The sequence below is a fragment of the Camelus ferus genome, chromosome 5, assembly GCF_009834535.1.
Source record: "Camelus ferus isolate YT-003-E chromosome 5, BCGSAC_Cfer_1.0, whole genome shotgun sequence".
NCBI classification, from domain to species: Eukaryota; Metazoa; Chordata; class Mammalia; order Artiodactyla; family Camelidae; genus Camelus; species Camelus ferus.
Window position 1 is genome coordinate 27,047,197 of NC_045700.1, and position 15,447 is coordinate 27,062,643.

A 15,447-nucleotide genomic window follows, 5' to 3' on the forward strand; every position below is an offset into this window, starting at 1 on the left:
AAGAGCAGGATTACTCCTTTGCCTTAAGGATGAAGTGGGAACCCAAGGAGAGCACATCTGGCAGGGAAGGAACCACATTTCCAGGTTGACATCTATATATAAAACTCTGTCATTAGGATCAAATGGTAAAAGTATTCTGTTTTCTCCAACTGCTTCCTGGTCATAAGAACCATCCAAAGTAGAAAAGAGGAACTGCCTTTACACACACACACACACACACACACACACACACACACACACACACACGATCAATCAGGGAATCCTTACCAAGCATCTACCTCTCACTAGGTGCTTCATCTTAGTCTCTTTAGCAGGTTTCCCTTATCTTTTTTTATCTCAAAGCAGTGAAAGACTCAGACCTTAAAATCACCTCACAATCTATACTTAACTCAATTAGATATTTTATCTAGTTCCAGAGTTTTAAATACTATTTATTCACAAGAAAAAAATTCACAATATTTTATTTCTAGCCCTGTAATCTGGATTAACTACAAAACTTTCTACTTGCTGTCTCCACTTAGATGTCCAATAGGCGTCTCAGCTTTATTATATCCAAGATTGATTGATTTTCCCTTCCTAATCCAGCTGTCTTCCAGTCTTCTTTATTCCAGTAATTGGCATCTTTATCCTGCCACCTCCTCAGACCAAAAGTACTTGCAATCATCTTTGATTTCCCTCTTTTCATCAGTAAATCCTTCAGCAAAAGTGTCAGCACTTCCTTTGCATTATATCCAACCACTTTCCAATCTTCCCCTGCCACCATCTTAGTTCAAGCCATCAACATCTCTTGCTTAAACAGTTGCACTAGCTTCCTAATCTATCTCACCAATTCCACACCTGCCTCTACTGCCACCAAGATGTCCCACACTTCCTTCAGATCTCTACCCTTTGTTTACCTCTTCAGAGAAACATTTTGGGATTGGTATGTGTCCCTTTCCTCTTGCTTTATTTGTCAGAGTTCTTAATCATCAGATATATGTTGTGTCATTTGTTTATATTTTTATTTCTCTTTTCTCTGACTAGAATGTGAATTCTCTGAATTGTGTTTATTATAATTACCACATCATGCTAGAACTTAACAAAATGCCTGGCCCAGAGAAAAAGCCCAATACATATTTTAAATGAATGAGTGTATCAATACAGTTCCTGTCTTCAAGGAACTCACCAGCCAGTAGGAGAAATCAAGATATGCACAGCTAGCTACAATGCAAGCCAACTGTGATTAAACAAATTACAGGAGAGCACACGGGAGACAAAATTAATTCTAGCTGGGGTTAGGGAAGGGTCAGACTTTTCTCACATATACAGACATTTGGACATACACATAAGTATTTAAATGAGGCTGAAACAGATAAATGAGATTTCAGCAAGAAAAGACATGGAGACCGGCATACGGCAAGATCTTGAATGCTTAGAAGTGCTCAGCATATTCAAGGAACAGCAAATGATCCTGGGTGGCTGCCATCTGGAAGCTGAGCTGAGTACCAGGAGAAGGAGATGAGGCTGGGAAAATAGAGCGAGCCAGATTTTGAGAGGTCTTAAATGCAATGAAAGTGATGTTGTTTAATACCATCAAGAAATGTTTGTTAAGAACCTACTCTAGGCCAGACTCTGTGCTAAGCGCTGGGGATGCAGAAATGACATCCCTAGTTTTTGTGTTCAGGAAAACTACAGGGTATCCAAATATGCAGACAAATAAGTGTCACAAAGTGTTGTGAGTGTCAGAGTAGCCACCTGAGGAGCAACAAGATGAAGGAGTGAGGATTCCACAGAGCAGAAACATTGTATGAAGAAGACCATGAGTCAAGGACTTTTGAGTTGGAGAGCAAAATGGTAGTATCTATTTTAGAGAGAGAAGGCCAGTTAGAGTATGCAATTGAGTAGAAGAGAGAAAGCCTAAAAAAAGAGGTAATTCTCTTCAGAGTAGAGACTAAGGAAAGCCTCATCAAACTGACTTTAGACTTGGAAAGATATTTCAATCCTATCCTCTGTCCTGGGGGAGTACTTACTTCCTCAGAGGTTTTCTAATGTTAAACCAGTTTCATGTGGATAGAAAAAAAATCAGAATTCTCTTGCTTGATAATAAATCACATTTCTCCTTTAGTTAAAACAGGTAAGAAATCTAGAAAAAGCCACGCAAAAACTCTTCAAGACAAGTGTGGAGGATGAAGAGATGAACCTGGCAGTGTGTGGTAGTGTACAGAATGCTCTTTAGTGAGGCTTTAGTGAGTTATGTCACAGCACAGGCTTTTATCATGTGCATCACTTGGATACTCTCAATGGTTTAATGATAACCAAATAAAAAATAACTTGTAAAATGCTCTGCTCACATCTTTCTGCAAACCCTCTTTATGATTTCAAGATGTTAGTTCTGACAAGTTCAAATCATAATCATGATAATTAATATTTGACACTTACAGCCTCTTCACTGACAGTTCATGTTGTTCATTTGTCAACATATAGTTGCAGTATAGAAAATATTTATCATATATAAGAACCACATTTTAAGTCATTTAGGAACATTTTGATAAGCAAAACATACTGAAGGGTGCTTCTGCCACTGATTATTCTTCCCTCTGAGCTATTTCTATTTTGTTAACACATAATTTTATAAGCTAAATTAATTTTCAAATTTCTGCTTTTGTTGGGTTGAGTCCCTTAGAATTATTCTCTGACTCACAGAATTGGAGGCATAAAAATGACTCACTAAACTTAAAAAAATTTTAAATAAATTAATGTAATTCCCACACATATGACTATGTGAATATATTATGTGTTATTTTCTGGTCACTACAAATATATGGGAAAGCATACATTGTCTTTCTATGTAATATTCAGCATATTTCTTTTTTCTTTAAAAACTAACAGCCAATGAAATTTTTATTCAAATGCTTATTTTCTCATGGAAACCCAAAGCCTGTGCATTTCTCTGCTTTCTTACAATAATTATTTTGACTTAGGATTGCTTAATAAGATTTCTTCTCTAGACGAGCACGATTATTTCCTTAGACGGTTGGGGTCAGGTTCAAGTGTGGCTGGCATCGGCATTCATTATCTAACTGAGAAGAAAATGTCAGTGTGAGGTATAAGGACAGCATAGTTTTAAGTTTAAAAAGAGGTGTTTGTCATCACGAATTAATTTTACACTATTTAAAATCTGTCCTGACCTTTTAAGCTGGATCTATGAGTATATGCACTTTGACGGCTGTTTATTAGGAACTCTAACTCTCACTCTGTTTACCTCTCAAAGTTACGTAGGTCTACAAATCGGTCAGGACATGGCATCATCCCTTCTGGGTAGGCAGCCAAACTCCCAGGCTTTAGTGGCTCCTGGGTCAGCTTTTCTGACCCCTCTGGCCAAGCACTATCAGGAGGGAGCCTCAAAACACCTGCTCTGTGGCCACTTGGCAGCTTCCCCACAAATACCAGCTGGAGATAACGGGGTGTGTACAGAAACAGTCTAGAGTTTTGGGATTTTTACAAGGCAATTTGATAGAGAGTCGATCAAAATAAACTGTAAAAGTAAATAAACACTAAGTTAAACACACTTGGAGGAATGGCATTTAGAGCATATGCATAGAAAACAATTCTCCTCAGAACAGATTCCCACGGCTTTTTTGCCCCAGAATTATCGGACACATTATTACAGTCTGTAGGGATGTGCGTAAAAAGTATTACGGTAAAAACTTGGTGAAAACAGTACAAGCCTGTGAGAAACTTCAATTGAACTGAAATACACAGAGGGATTAGGTCAGAGAAAGATAAATGTATCTTTAAGCAGTGTGTGCATGAGAAATTATGCACGATCAAAAGTCTTCCCACAGCCCCACTTATGACTAAACATCCTTCGCATGAAGAAAATTACAAACAGGTATATTTCTGTATTGGAAATGGAAATGAATAGCTCTCTGTTTCTTACACTTGTGTCGTTCTTTATAGTTTAAAAAAGAACTTTCACAAGCATCATTTCCTTTGATCCTTACAATAACCCGGTGTGGCAGGTAAAAGACTTAAAAAAAAAAAAAAAAAAAAAAAGACTTGGGAAAGCCAAGTTGCAGATTTGCTTGAAAAACAGTGTCCTTGACTCCACTCATCAGCAGAGTCCCAGGCTGCTGGCAATGAGACGGAGCTGGACAAGGAATACTGTCAGAACAGAAGGCACAAGATGTGTGTGTGCATGTGAGCCTGATTGCAAATTTTTTGCCTTCCAAACAAACTCAAGAAATTTCTGAATTTCTTATGATTTCAAAAGACCCGTATCTATTTCTTCTCCCTTTAAATAACAAGAATAAAAATATAAGCATCCAAAGAGCATCATACAGTCAGTGCAGCCTGGTAAGAAAGTTTAGACAAGAAATTCGAGGAAAAAGAACAGAACCAACAGGAGATGTGTAGAGTACTGCATTGCCGGAAGGCATCCACAGGTACCTGTAAAACCAATTTGATAAAATGCATGAAGAAGCCCCCCATACAAGGCCTGGATTGGTTTTGGTTTTGCTTTTTTTAAATCAAGCAGTTGTTTTCCGAGGTCATGCTCCTCTTTAGGAATATTTCAGTATTCAAACACTGATTTCTTTATTATTTACAACAGTCACTGCCCTTGAGTGTGGATCTATGTAGAAGCAACATTTCATGGCAGAGAGCCATCTATTACAAACTTTAAATGTACCTGTATTTTCCACTAGGCAAACTCTACCTCCACATTCTTAGAGTATCTACAATACAATCTTTTAAAACTAATCTCACTACCTTCCTCAAACTGAGTTCTACTATCTCCCCTCTTTCAATAAATGGCAAAAACATTATGCAATCTCCTGAGCTATCAACATTATTCCTTGGACAGTTTCCTCTCTCTCTCATCCGTACATCACTAGCCCCATTGATTTAACCTCTGAGATATTCCACAAATGAATGCCTTTTGCTCTAGCCTCACTGGTGTTATTTCTGCCCATGAAAGAGGTAACAAGGGTCTGGAATTCTTGCAGGAGCTTTCTTACTAGCCCACAGAATAAAGTCTTCTTCCAAGCATCGCAGGCAAGGCTCTTGCTTTATGGTCTATACCCTGCCTAATTTTCCAAACCAGGCTAATGAACTTAATTCCAGACACACTGAACTTCTTGCAGCACCCCAAATGCTGTGCAGTTTATTTTTCCATATCTTTGATCTTTTTGTTTGTTCTGCATAAAATATACTTTCTCCAACACTGTCTCCCTCTAAGTATGTTTCAACATTGAGCTTAAACTCCACCTCCTGTATGAAAACTCTTCCATTTTCCCATTCTCACATAGGTAGCCACCCTTCTATGCCTCAGTTACTTTTACTCATTATTCTTATTGATAGTTTTAGTTTTTTGCTTTAATTTTTTCTATGATTTTCCCCTTCACTAATCTAAAAATTATGCACTCTGTATTATCACCTTTATTCACCTCTATCACAATCACCTAGCATATATAACAAACAATAAGCATTTGTTGAGTGATGGATGGTGAATGAATTTTAAAATCTCCAGGAAATTTAAAAAATACATTTACAATGGCCTAATACCAGCTTGAATATTGTTATTGCCAAAAAGCTCTAATCTAAACCTATTTTTTAAGTGTGCAGATAAAAGAAAAGCTAAAAATAATACATAACCTAAGGCAATAATTATTATATTAAACTGAATCCCATATAACTTTGGGAGGAACATACTGAGCCAGATCCTAAATTGATAGCCCACATACATAAGAAATACACAAAAGATGACTTATCATAATGATAACAAAAGTTTAAACTTCTTAAGTAGTGCAAAACTGGCCGTAAAAAATCAATAGAATAAAGAAATAGCTGGAAACCACATTTTAAAGGGAAAAAATAAGAAAAATTAATGCTGAAGGTGAGGGAGGTGTTTTTTTATTTGCTTGTTTTAGGAGGTCAGAAGCTTTTAGATTATGATATCCAGTTTAATTCAGGAGGCTCACCCTCAGGGAGTATAGATGTCAGTATAAGGTTCAGAGAAGAATTACAAAGAGTACTTAACTGAAGGGAAAGTTAGAGAATTTTAGGCTAGGGAAGAGACACCAAAATCACACAGCAAGGGGATGACTAATAATTTCAGATATATCAAGAAGTTAACATAAAGGGCACTCAAATTCTCCTATCAGTAATGGACCAGAAACCAGAGAATACTGTCAAAATCAAAGACAAAGAGATTGGGCTTAGGAAAAAGAATCTCTTGACCTTGTAAGTGATAAAACTAAGACTATGAAGCAAGGTTATGAAAACCTGCAGGAAGGATTGAAAACTGTCTATTTTGAAAGGGTCAGGCATTCAGCTTCCTGCAGGATGGAAGATGCATCATATCCTCTGTCATGAATATTCCCATTTCTATGAGTTAATAACATTATTTTATATTGATTATATATTTACATAATATCCTGGAAAACACAATACACTCTATGTTTAATTAATGGTCTCAAGATTCTGCTCTGGAGTAAAACATCACAACAGGTTTAAATTTTCTTCATAGAAGGTGTGTTTGCTGCCTTTGACCATTTTTTGTCCACCAGCCAGATCCTTCCCAATTTCTCTGCAACTTCTAATAAATATGGAGCACTGAAAAATACACAGCTCTTCAATAAGTACCCAGGAAATGCCAAATCAAAATAGGCATATTACTCCATGACTTCTGCATGTCATACACCTATTAATACATCCTAGGATCATGTTCACACTTTTAATAACAGCACCAGGCTGCTGACTCACATTCGGGCATGTTTCTACTTCCTTCGTACCTACATAATTATTCCCTTTCTTGTGTCAGCCTGGTTTGTTTTTCACCCTAATCTCACCCCATTTAGTTTGGCCACTTGTCTCAATTTCAAGGGTCCATTGCATTGTTGTCTAATGTCCATGTATCAGTGATGCTACAAGAATGAGGACTTTCTTTTCTAACTTTCAAATAATCAAAGGATATGGAAGGTTGGGGGAAAGCTCAATAATTCTTTTTACTTATGTGCAAGGCCCTCTGCTAGGTGTTGGGGGTAAAACAAACATGGTTCCTGCTTCCTGATAGATTACAGTCTATCAGGGAGAGAGATAAATAAATAGAAAACTACAACCCTCTGTGATAAGTGCTGCGATAAGGAAGGGCAGGTGGCAACAGGACAGAGTGAGACTTGGAAAACAGGGAGAATTACGGGTCCAGATGTTGTGGCTGCATGTTGTAATATCACCTGACCTCCAAAGAGAAGGATGCAGAGAGGGAGAGGCTAAAAGGCTGAGAATGTGCACAAATATATATACATATTAGCCCCTGTAATCCTCACAACAACCCTGTAGGGCAAGTATTGTTATCTCAAGTTTAAAGATGAAGAAACTCAGTGTTTAATAGGGTAGGTAACTCATCTGAAGGTCACACACCTCTAGCTAATAAGTAACAGAACTGGATTTCCAATCCAGGTCTGTATGACTCCAAAGTTCACGTATGACCATGCTGCTTTTCAAACAGTCTCTGTGTTTCTGGTTTATCAACAGAAATGCCATGTCAGAAGAAATTTAAAATTTTAGAAATCCAGATAATGTCTACTGCTTCCTTTTTATGTGGCAGTCTGTCAAAATATGACCACAGACTGATATGACATAAGCTCATCCCAAACTATTATGCTAACTTCCTGACACTCTGATACCAGGGAGCCAATTACATAATGACTTGCTAGTTATGTTTCCAGGGGCCAAAGATATAATGATGTATTCGTAACTTCAAGGGCCAGTTCTTTTCAAAAGGGCACTGTATTTTTCCACTTTTGGGCATTTTTGTCTTCTGCAGAAAATATTCTATAGTTAATAACAGTGCAAAGCACTCAACAATATCAAAGTAGCTTGAGTATCTTTTTAGATAGCTCAGTGATAGTAGTTTCCTGTCACAAGCAGGTAGCTAATTTTTAATATGTATTCAAATAGGAAAAGGAAACAATCCAGGAAATCAACCTAGTGCACAGAGTTGTTTAATAGATGGTATCTAACATTCTATGTTCAACTCCTATTACTATCATTCATCCAATAAATGTGATGTTTAAGTAATTCCTGCAGTAGGTCACTCTGAAAAGCTCCTCAAAGTGAGGGTGCACCAACAGCAATAGCTTGTCAGGTCCTGAACCTGACAGGGCATCTTCATCCTCATCTGCCCATTTTGCTCATTTCCCTTTGGCTCACCTGTTGATTCATATCCAGCCCTCGGGATTTCCTAAATAGATCATATTCTGATAGATTCCTATAAACACCTACTCCCTCTCCCCCAAAACCTACCAATATGTAATCTAAATTGGCATAACCTCATTAGAGAAACCATATTTATTAAAGCTTAACTTACACGTGACCTATAGCTCAGCAACAGAAAAGCCTACATGCACCAAAGACATGCACTAGAATGTTTGTAGTAGTGTGATTTGTGATGTCCAAAAGTAGAAACTATCCAAATGTCCAACTACAGTAGAATGAATCAATTGTGCTGCATTCACACAACAGAATACAGCAATAGGGATGAACACAGGCAGCAATAGGGATGGATCTCACAAACTTAATGATGAGTGAGAGAAACACACACACATACATACGTATGATTCTAAATATTAAAGAACAAAAAGAAGCAAAATTAATGTACCCTATTGGAAGTTTGGATAATTGTTACCTTTAGGGAAGGGTGGTAACAGGAAGGCAGGCTAAGGAGGTCTTCTAAGGTGCTGGCAATATTCTCTTTTTTAATTGGGATGTTGGTTAATTGAATGTGTGCAGTTTTGTGAAAATTAATTGACTTAGTTTTCTATATATGTATTATACTTGACTAAAAAGTTCTTAAAGCCCCCAAAGGCTTGAAATTTTAAATAGCTAATTTTTGGAGATATTAAAATGGACTGTATAAAATATTACCTGTGGGACAGAAAAAGTTTTGCATAAAGATCTACACTCTAAACAATATGGTTGTAAATGTCTATTCCAAGACAGACCTGAGGCCCCTGCTCTTCTAGAATTCATGAGATTCCCATATCTCCCTACACATTGCCCTAGCCTTTATTCCGACTGTAGTCCTCAGCCTACTCCCTCTGATCATAAATAATATTCCACTTCTGCTAAAAGATTGTTCTCATTCTTAAAGGACATGCCCTGTCTGTGAGCCTGAAAGCAAGGCACTTTTCAACTAGCCCTCAAATATTTTTCTCCTGGCCTCTAATCATGCTGCGCCGATCATGCAGTCATCTTCCTTTTTCTCCAGAGCACTCTGGGAGCCTCTCTCTCTCTGATGTCTTTAGTTGCCTTCTGTGGCAATTAAGAGTAGAAAAACTGGGCTTTTCACATATTGTTTTAAATCCACCCAAATGTCCACTTGACTCTGATGGCAGATAATGCCTTGCTTTTGTTTTCACAATTTTCTAGAAGGACCACTGCCCACTCATAGCTCATTTACAGACATACCTGGACCCCCCAAGTGGCCAAATTACTACTACTTTAGGTTGCCAGCCCCTTCCACATATTCTGGTTCTCTTTGGTAGATCAACACTCAGGAGCCCCTCAGCAGGCTGCTTATCTAGGGTGAAATGATGACAACTTTAACAATATTAAAAATAGCTTAAATATATCTTAAGAGAAGCCAGCATAACTCTTACAAAGGAGAGGAAGGAAGGAACTTGACATTTAGCAAGCATCTACTACATGCAAAACTTTCTGCTGCTACTTGCCTGAGTGCTATTGTTTTTAGTCCTTACATAACCTTGTAACACAAATCTTATAATCTCCCTTTTGCAGATGAGAAGATAGAGGTTCAGGATTTAAACACATTGCGCCACAACACAGAACACGCAAGATGCAGAGCAAGACATTAAACCAGGCATCAGCAAATGTTTTCTATAAAGATACAGCAAATATTTTAGGCTTTGCAAGTCACATAAGGTCTCTGTCACATATTTTTCTTTGTTTCTTTGTTGGCTGGTTTGTTTTTACAACCCTTCAAGAACATAAAAACTATTTTTAACTCCTTGGCTGGATTTGGTCCAAAGATGGTAGTTTTCAGATGCCTGTCTTAAGAAGCTGGGGGGAAATGCGTGCTAAAGCTTGTGCTCTGGACTTTCATCCAAGTTTAAATCCTAATTCTATCACTTAACAGCTAACATTTATGAAGAGTTTATAAAGTACCAGCCAACATTGTAGGTGTTACATATATTTACTTGTTTAATCCTCACAACAATTATTCCCCTAATCTACAGATAAGGAAACCACGATGGTTAAATAACTTGCCCAAATCTACACAAGGCAATAAGTGGTATATAGCCCAGGCTGTCCAGCTGCAAAAAGCCCATGTTTTTTACCACTATGTTACTATTACTGAAGTTAATAATAAACTACCTAATCAGGATAAGTAATTGTTTTGCACACATACATTAAAGAAAACTTTGTATTTATTTTCAATGATCCTTTTAGGTTTGCAAGAAAAGGACCTAAGAACTGAGGTTGTTGTAACTGGGACTAAGGCATTTAGAAGATGTCATTATATAAGATTCTACAGATTCCTAAGTGTGCAAAGCAGAACCTAGACAGGGTGATTGCCCAAAGGCAAAAAGACAGACTAAATTTGAGTCAAATTAATTAAGGTTAAAGGAGCCCAAAGTGCAAATTGGGATTCAAGGTATGCACAGGCAGAGAGCTAGGTAGGGGATAACTGATAGGCATCCAAATGGGCAAGCAATTGGTATCAGGACCTGCATCCAGTCAGGGTGCCTGGTTCACGGGCTGAGCCCTGGGAAACTTGAGATTCTCCATGTCCATGTCCATGCTGGGTGAGTAGTGAGATTGACTCAGTGCTGAGCTGCAGAATCATTGCATGAGTAAGGGAAGATGTTTGCCCTTGTTCTGCACTGTGTTCAGGGGTAGAAAGTAGGGCTCATCCTGAAAGTCAAGGCCAGTTAGGTCTACCTACTAGGGTCAAAGATCTGTAAAGACAGGGACCCAGGAAGATCCTTCAAGTACATGAATCTTAAAGTTATTTAAATCCAAAATAACAAACACTGCTATTTATTGTTATTGCAATTAATCTGTTATCAACTACAGATCAGTAACACAAAGGTTAAAAGAAAAGAGAAAAAAGGAAACTGTAGTCTTCTGTGGTGATAAATTGCAATGGCCTACCAGGGCCTGCATGAACTGTCCACTAATGGTCCCACAACCTGAGACCCTTTGTGCAGGCTGTTCCCTTCCCTGAAATACTCATCACCACCTGCTTCTTTGCTGCCTTTGTGACTGAGCATACATTTTCCACATTTTATCTTATTTTTTGCTTTGTCACACTTACCATACTTTTAAGTTATACACAATTTTAGGGTGCTATGCACTGCCTGTTTCCCTCACTAGACTGTAAGCTCCATGAAAGCAGAGATGTATCTAGTTCATCATGGCATCTCCACCCAGGACTTAGCACAGGTCCATAAATTTGCCCTTGATAATTATCCATTACCAATAAATCTCTATTGACAGGGCACTGAAATGCCTAAATATTACTTCTCTCCCAGACTGAACAAAAACTTCCTGAAGCCGAGAAATATGTGCTGCAAATACAAATTATCTGTCAGTAGTCTTATGTAACAATACCAGGAAAATCATATGACACAGGATAAATAGAGTATCATCATGTTATTTATACCAAAATGTGCCCACAAGGTCCCTGGGACAGAGAAGGGACTATATATATAACAAAAAGATTTTGCTGGTAAACAAATAGCAAGAATATTTCTGCCTTCCACCCAGTAAACATTAGACTTCTTTTGCTTGCTGATGAAAAAATTTACCAAAGAAATCAGTCCTGTTTTTCCCCTTCTATTTTTTGACTTGAGATGGCTATAATTTACTAAGTAAACTACCTGGCTTCCTTGAAAACTCAAAGTCCATGTTGTCTATCACCACTCAAATAACAAGGGCATTTTTGGCATTCCAAATGCATATAAAGTAATCAATATAGAAAAAGAACAAATTAATCGAAAGTTATGTAATCTTATACCCTGAAAAGAACCTTGATTAAATCTCCATTTTATGTAGCTATTTCCAATCTAGGATAGGGCAGGTGTTTACAATCTTTTGTGAGATGACCTCAGGTGACCCAAGGATAGTTTTAATTGCTTATCAAATGTAATTTTAAGAATGAGATAAAGATACTGTGAATGTACATAAAACACCTTTGAAATGCAGAGAGCCTTTCAAGATGGGATTTTTAGTTAGCTTGCTACTCTTTCTTTAGAGTCTAATTGATTTTCTTGACATCTCTTTAGCCTGGCAAACTGCCTGCGTAAGTACTTTATCTGACCTTCAGGCTGTTTGCCAGGTATTGATCCAATACATACAATGGCTGTGTTGTACCAGCTCTTCCAACTTTGATAAGGGCTAATGTACTAGCGCCAGGCAGACAGGAAGTCAATGGTCTCAAAATTTCTCTCATCCTCTTCTTCTATCTGTATCTTCCTTGCTTCTTATGCAAGAATTTCAAGTCCTATCAAAATCAGATCTTAAGCAGATCAGATGGACTTTTGGGCCCTAATTTATTTTCTAGGAATTTTTAGAAAATACATATTAGAAGAGCTCTCTAGGCAACAATAAATAAAAATGTTTAGAAATATTAAATTTCATATAGAAGTTAAAATAATATTACTAGTTGATGGGTTTCCTTTTTAAAGAAAAGTAAAACAAAATATGACTCATGGTGATGCTTAGGGAGGATTTACACAAGCTGCATTGCAAACAGTGAAGAGAAACCAGGTAGTAAAGGGTCTTGAAATCATGTCATAAATGAACAATAAAAGAAAATGGGATTTTTAGCTAACCTGAAAAATAGCATACTTGGGGAGCACTGTGATAGCTCTATGAGATTAAAATCTGTAAGTTAATGTGACTGTTAGTATTTATTTGTAGATAGATCTCACATTTTTCATAGTTTGCCTTGGCAATAAATTTTTGGAATGCATTTTCACTGGACAAGTAGCCCTGGGCAGGCTGGGGAGATCCACTCCAACCAAACACCCTAATTACTCAGTCCAGGATGGAATCTTTGGAGATGGAGAAAACAAATGACCTGAAAGTAGAGTTGTTGAAATAAGCCTTTTGGGGCAACAGAGAACCTTATTTAGAATATATTTTGTGTTTTAAAGATAAGTTGGGATAGATAAAACTGACTGATTTCTTAGTACAAAGCTCGCTACTGATACACTTTGCTCTTTGGAAGGATCCAGGGACCTCATAATACCTTTGCATGGAGCAAAATGGTATCGACTGGTGCTTAGTTTGTCTGATCCAGGTCTTTTTGTAGCTTGGAACAGAGAGAAAGCCAAGCCTTGAAAAACTTACTTTTAAGTTGCCAGCCTGAGGGAAACAATTAATAGTTAGAATAAACAAAAAATAAATGTTCATCATCCTATGCCACTTCCTACAAGCTATATTCCAAAAAGTCATTCCAAGTAGCTAGATGGAGCCTGAGCTGGTGGCTTGCCACAGTGGGAAAGGGACAGAGAGTCCCAAAGCACTGACATAGATGGGAAAATGCAGAGGATTCTACAAGGGTGGCTGTGGGTGGAAGAGTTACGGAAGACCCCACAGAGCTGGCATGGGTGGGAGGGGTACACAGGATGCCACAGGGCTGTCTAGAAGTACAGAGGATATCACAGTGCTCAAGTGCGTAAGTCCAAGGAAGTTCTGCTGAGAAAGGAGCTGCCTGGGTTATTTTAATCTCCACCCATACTAATCAAGAGCCACTGAAAATTTAGAACAATTCCTTCATTTCATCTGTTAGGTTCAGGGGCTCAAATGATACTGCAGACAGGCCTGAAGAATGGACTTTAAAACTGCTCATAAAACCATGGGAGTTTTTTGAATCTTAAATACAGAAGAGCTGGGGCACTTACCATCAATCCACTAGAAGAGTCAAGGGCAAAGCCTAAGAAGAGAAGGAGTATTTAAGGGGAAGCAGAAGAGGGGGAAGTAGAAGGCCCAGAAGTGTCTTTAGATAACTGCATGCTCTGTGCTGGTGTAGGATCTAGATATTGACAGACTTTGAGGCAAGAACACTTTAGCCAAATCCATGACTTCTGGGGAGGAAATGTTGAAAAGAGAAGTCATGAATGAGAGGCGATGATTACTCCAGGTTGTTTTTGTCAATTATCAGTTAAATCAGTCCTGCTATTGTGATTACAATGGTGTTTGTCTGCAGCAGCTGGAGGCAAAAAGACCTTGAAAACAAGGAGAGGAAACCAACTGAAATTTGGCATGAAAAAAATAGTTCAGACAAATACACCTAGGGGAATAAATGTTACAAAGTGGTTTAAGGTCTGAAAATGCACTATTACCAGGAGAGCCAGGAAGGGTGGCCAATGTGACAGGAATGTGTGCCTGGCAGAGCAGCAAGATGCAGTAGCTGCAAGCCATGCTGATCACGTGGATGAGGCAGCCTCCTTTTACCTCCCCCAGGAAGGGTTTGAGGAATCAGATCTAAGGTGTGGTTTATGGATCTGCATTTCAAAAAAAAAAAAAAAAAAAAAACAAAGGACAGGAAAAATACAGAAAATCGAGAAGCAGAAAAAATTCAGTAAATGGCATATAACCAAAATTGATGGGATCACCCTCAAAAAATTTTTAAAAAGGGAAAGTCACAGTCAAAAAAGGGGGAGGGGAAAGAAAAGTGGGGCCAGAAAGCTAAATAATAAAAATTAAAAAGAAGTTGACATATCGTATTTATAAAGCTACCTCTCAAGGGAGTGGAAATATCACTCCACCTCTTCGGGCCTCAGTTTCCTTAATTGTAAAGGGAGGGTTATGGATGACATGTTTGTTAAGTCCTCCTCCAGTCCCAAATATCTATTCCCTACAGCAGGTTTTAAAATTCAGCTTCTTCTAAATCCGGCTCTAACCTCACTTTGGGGAATTCTCTGACATGTATCCTATTTCACTTAGCCGGCCCCTTTCCTCACATCCCCCAAAGGTCATCTGCTTATGCTACATGCTTATGAACAGCACATTTGCCCTTTTTTAAATTGAGGGGATGAAGATGATGCAAAGAGAGTGAGCTGGAAATCCCAAGCCCTGGCTTCTGGTTCTGGCTCTCCGATACAGATGCAGGATGTTTCCCTCCTGTCTAAAGAGATGGGCCAGTTTAGGCTGTCTCTGGGGCTCCCGCTGGCTCTGCTTGCTGGTCTCTCTCTGGTTCGTAGACCTTCTCAGGGGTTCTCATCAATTAGGCATCTCTTAGCAAGGAGAGGTCAACCACCAAGTAGAAAAGGCCAGGGCTCCTACATTCCAATTCTCCACCTAATCCATTCACGTTCGACGTCACAGCTAGAGGTCAGAAAGTGCATGACACACACACAAAATAGTAAGAAAATACTGAAAGATAAAGAACTTCCCAGAGAGGTGACTCACTCCATTACAGACCAGTCTCCAGAG